Source organism: Gossypium arboreum, chromosome 7, assembly GCF_025698485.1.
Source record: "Gossypium arboreum isolate Shixiya-1 chromosome 7, ASM2569848v2, whole genome shotgun sequence".
NCBI lineage: Eukaryota > Viridiplantae > Streptophyta > Magnoliopsida > Malvales > Malvaceae > Gossypium > Gossypium arboreum.
In genome coordinates, this window is record NC_069076.1 from 63438993 (window position 1) to 63444992 (window position 6000).

The following is a 6000-nucleotide window of genomic DNA, read 5'->3' on the forward strand; positions in this document are numbered from 1 at the left end:
TTCAAAACTTGTGTTCTAGAAGCTTCAAGCATGAAATTTCATTGGATTATTAATTAGAGGTACTTAAATGGAAATTTGGCCAAGTTCTAAAATTTTGGACAAAAATGGGCTTCGATAGGTGAAATTTTAAAAAGGGGCATTAAGGGTATTTTAGTAAATAGGTAATTAAATGAACTAAAAGACAAAAAAAAATCCAAAATTACTCATCTTCCTTCCCCATGGCCGTGTGAACCAAGGTGACACCATGGCTAGGGTTTTCAAGCTTCCAAGCTTAATAGTAGGTGCATTTAAGCCCCGTTTTTTATGTTCTTTGCATTTTTGAAGTCTTCGTAGCATGATCTACCCATTTCTACCTATATTTTGAAGTAGGGTTCATGTTTGAAATTTGAATCAGACATGACATGCTTGTGTTTTGATGTTTAATGGAAGAATATGAAAGTTTGATGTGTGTTTAACATCTTTTACTAAGTGATTTTGCATGAAGACACCTAAAAGGACCAAATTGTAAAAGATGTAAAAGTGGGTGGTAAAAATGTGAAATGAAGAAAAATTTGGGCTGCTATGAGAAGGATATGAATCGACTAGGCTTGGGTAATTAAGGAAATGCATGTATTTCACTTTACGAGCCTAAAGATTAAAGTGTAAATATGTGAAACTTTAGGGGCAAAAATGTAAATTTCCAAAAGTGTGATTTTTGGATTGATTTGAATAATTTGAGTGTTAAATAAATTATATTTGATAAATTCAGGCTTAGATCGGGAGAAAACGAGGTTATGGATTAAATCGAAATAAATAGCCGTTTTGCATTCGAGGTAAGTTCATATGATAAAATAAACATGTTGTTAATGTTACTGTTGTTTATGCTTGAAGCCTAAAATGGTATGTTAACCTGGTTGTGATGAATTATTTGTTTATGATAATATGTACGTGATAGTGACGTACCTCATGAAATCTTTGATAGTCCAAGTGTCGATAATATGCTATGTGATGGTTGAATGTATTGGAAATTTGATGGAACATGACATTTTATTGAATTGAATAGATTGTGAAAAAGTGAAATAAAATGAAAGCTTATATTATGATAAGTTCTATGAGTGGTAAAAATAACTCTTTTAGTAAGTTCATTTTGCAAATATTGCAACATGTATCACACTTTATATGCTTTAATACTGCATGCATGGTAAGTACATACATATTTACTATGATGTTGTATCATGTATCTATTGCTTAAATTTTAACAATTATTATGCTTTGATCATTCCATGAATATATGATTGGTGCTATGAGCATTGAAATTGATGTTACGAGCAAGCTCAACAGAAATGTGGTATCGAAGAATCCCGTTTGAACCTTAGGAATAGTTAGGATACAAGTGACATGTCACTAGGAATTATGTAATCTGAACTCATTGAATTGTGGTCTAATTTCATGATATATATGACATATGAACTCATTGAGTTGTGGTCTGAGTTCGTGATATATGTGACACATGTTTTGGTGTCCGGGTACTGGTCTCGTATATTCTACAGGTGGCTAGGTAGTCCGGCATGTGTCGCGGATACCTGACAGCCTATGCGAGTAGACCTATGAGTAGCTCAAAAGTGAGCAACATGTGATATAATATATGAGGTAGCGTTAGCTACATATGAGGCACTTAGGTGCGAGATTCCGATGTATCCGATAGTATTCCGAGTGTTCAATGGGTAGTTCTAGAGGAAGTTCAAGGTGTAATTCATTGAGTTTGTCCAAGATGAGAAAGTAAGTGATTATAAAATGAGGTAGTACAGGTACGTACTCAAAACTCATGAGCAATAAACTTATTATGTGATGAATATGTGGTAAGAATGTTTATGAGATAGAATGCTTGCGAGAATGATCGCTATAATGACCTTGTAAGTATGGATTTATATTCATGAGGTATGAATATATGATAAATTCGATTGTTGAACATGTGTAAACCTTTAGATTAATGTAATTTGAGGCACAAAGTGTTTATCCTTTAAGTTTGTGATTTCTTGAATAATTTCAAGCTATATGATGTGAGAAGCATGATTACACTTAAGTAATATGCATTTGTAGTACATATGCTGAGATGATTAGTCGAGTGTTGAGATGTACATTTATGAATAGGTTATGATTGCTTGACTAAAACCTAAGCAGGATAAGCTATGATATAGTTTAAAAAGGATAAGCTTTATAATCGATTGATTAGTAATTATGAGAACATTTTGATGAAATTGGTAAATGCATGTAAATTAAATGCTTATTATTTTCATACGGGCTTACTAAGCTTTAAAGCTTACTCCCTCCTTTCCATTTCTTTTAGTGTTGTCAGGTCGACTCGGGGTTGGAGATCGTCGGAGGCAGCAGTGAGTGGCATGTATAGAGGCTTAGTTATTATGATATGTGTTCTTATGATTTGGCCAAAGATGTCAGCTTATATTGATTCATTGTATATAGCCATGAGATGTGGCTTATATTGGTTTTGGGTTTGTAAGCTTATTTATCTATACTAACGTCTTGAGATGTGGTTATGTGTCTTCATGTGCTAAGATTCCATGTGATGTGGTCACGCTTGCTTGCTATGAATGGATAGTGCCATGGCATATATACATATATGTTTGATCAATGCATTATGACCAATCGAAGTGGTCATAGCCATGGAATTAATGTGTGACATGTTAATAAGATAATAATGCCTTGAATAAGTATGTTTGATGATTAAGTTGAGATTATTTGGTAAGTTGATAATCATAGTATAAAGGTAAAAGTAGTCATCAAAATGACAAGGCTAAATGAATGTGAATTGGTGTGTTTAGATAAGGTATAATATGAGTATGTGGAGCACATGGATGATGGCATGTAAATGCTATAATTGTGCATTAAATGAGGATGTTTAATCCCTAAATTGATGCTATGTTATGTGCCTTTGGTGTATATAAGTATAGTTGGGATTAAGGGTAACAAAAGGCTTGAAAAATAGCCTAAGTATTGGTAACACAAGCAGAGACACGGCCCTGTGTCTCAGCCATGTGAAGGACACGGCCTGGAGACATGGGCGTGTGTCCAGGGCATGTGAAGTTTGCACTTAATTCGCGAGAATTTAATTCGTCACACAGCCTAGCACACGGGCGTGCAGCTTGGCCGTGTGGTTCATTTTGTTTGCTAACGTTATAAACAGAGAGTTACACGGCCTGAAGACATGAGCGTGTCGAAGGCACACGGGCGTGTGACCCTATTCCATGAAAATTTTTCTAAGTTTTCCCAAAATTTCTTAAAGTCCTCGATTTGTCCCGAACCACTTTCAATGTATGTTTTGGGTCTCGTAGGCCCATAATAGGGACACTGTAATTGAATGTTGATGTTTTTGAATTGACTGAAATTTTATAGCTTGATTTTGTATGTTTGTTTACGTTTAAGTCCGGTAACGCCTCGAACCCATAATACGAGTAAGGGGTGTTACATCTAATGGTTTGAGACAACTTTCAAACAGTTTCATATGATTTTGACTTTATCCTTTGTCTTGCATATCAAATCAGTTCTTGCTAACTTCTTTTCACTCAATTCAGTCCAATATAATGGAGTGCCACATCTACGTCCATACAAAGCCACATACGGTGCCATCTGAATACTAGACTGAAAGCTGTTATTATAGGCAAACTCAGCCAATGGTAGAAATCTCTCCCAACTGCCTTCAAACTCAATAATACAACAACGTAATAGGTCTTCTAAAATTTGAAATACTCATTTTGATTGTCCATTAGCCTGAGGATGGAATGTTGTACTGAAACTTAATTTCTTTCCCAAGGTTTAGTTAGTTTTCCCCAAAATCTAAACGTAAATCTCGAATCACGATCAAAGATAACGGTACATCGTGAAATTTCACTATCTCAAAAATATACAACTCAACTAACTTTTAAGTGAGAAATCTGTGCGGACAGGAATAAAATTAATCGGCTTAGTCAATCTATCAATTATAACCTATACCATATCTTTCTTTTTAGAGTTAAAGGTAAACTGGATACGAAATCCATTGTAACTCATTTCCATTTCCATTCTGGAATCATCACAGGTTGCAACAAACCTAATGGAACTTGATGCTTAACTTTCACTTGCTGACATATCAAAATTTTGCTACAAATTTTGAAATCTCACATTTCATACCTGACCACCAGTATAACTATTTCAAATCATTGTACACCATGTTACTACCTGGATGAATCGAATATGCACTACTATGAGCATCCCGTATAATATCTTATTTTATGACGTAGGAAGACTCCTTGTCACGAAGTCGCCCTTATGAAATTCCTCCCATAATCATCGTGTCATTGTGATGAGAGGAAGCTCCTCATAACGATATCGAGTGCTTTCCTTGCCTTGGTAGCTTCGTTGTTCTATTCCGACTCCCTTATCTTGCGGCTCAATCATCATCCCTTGTATTCTTTGACCTGAATTGGCATCCTACACACTTAATTAGCCCATTAGTCACTTGCGAAGCCTAAGTAGGCCTTATGGGTCATCGAAACTACATAAAATGCATAAAAATGCTTATTTTATTAACATTTAGTTCCTAAAATACTAATACAAAAAATGTAATAATTAATTATAGAATGCCTAGAAAATAGGCTCGTTAGTGTAGAAATGACCTACAACAACTACTACATTTGACGTTAGGTCAAATACCCCCACATTTAAGTCCTTGCTTGTCCTTAAGCAAGTAAAACAAAAAACAAAGATAAAGACAGGAAACAAAACAAACTAAAAACAAGAAATAAACATGCAAGAAAAGAAAATGTACTTAAGCTAGCTTAATACAGGAAATTGGATAGAAAAGTATTAACAAGATAATGTAAATAAAAATATATTTCTAGCATGATATAGAATTGACTCATAATTCCTAAAATTAGACGAGTGAGTTCATTAGATTACAAAGCAAACAATAAAAGAATATTAAGTATAGGATCCATCAAAATAAATATATAAATATAAAATTATGTTCAAATGAATAGAAGTGGTAAAATAATAATAATTTGGTTCAATTTCATCCACATAAGATACCACCTAGGTCACATAGGACTTTTCAGCTTGTGACGTTCTACGGCTTAGGATGGGTTGGAATTCAAAGAATAGACTCGACAAAATGGCTAAGCATGAAAGTAGTTTGACACATTGTATTGTTCCCGATACTTCCCTAGTTTCAAATAATCTCACCACCTTATATTCACTTCTCTCACCTTCCTTATTTCTCCATTTACTAAGGCATAATATAATGTTTATGAGTGCAATCATCTAAGCTCGTATATATTTTTTCGAACAAATGTGAGCATACTTTTTTTTTCCAACTCACTTTGCTTTTTTTTTTTTTAATTGAGATTTTCTCGATTAGTATTTTGCCTTATTTTATACAAGCTCAAGAAATCTTATACTGACTATACCTTACAATTCCTTAGTTCACTCATTTTGTTGTCTTTTGAAACAACTAAGATGTATCCACCTAATCCCTTAATATCAATGGTCAGAAGTCTAAATCTATGCAAGGAGCAAGAAGTAAAGGATTAAATACAATATTCTTTAGGCTTACGGTTTCATTTCTGGTTCATCAAGAAAATGGATTCAGGCTTCAAAATAGGTACTAGGGAAAATATTTATGGGATAACTTTTTGGCTTGAGAAATTGTCTACCAAGCAATGCCTTAGGTCATCCCTAGGTAATTCAATACATGGATTAAATTGACCAAGTCTATCAATTTCTACAACCTATAATTCAATTAAACATGCATGCAATTTATATACGTATTTTTAATTTGGTATACTTAACATCTTAAATTTATTCGTAGTGTAAAAAATTGAACTACTTAGTCTAAAATTAAAAAATTTAGAATAAATTATTATCAAACTAAATTTATAGTTTATTCACAAAATCCTATTAACATGCTCCTAGCCAACCACTTGTATTTATACAAGCTCAAGCACATAGAAAACATGCAAAAATAAAAAT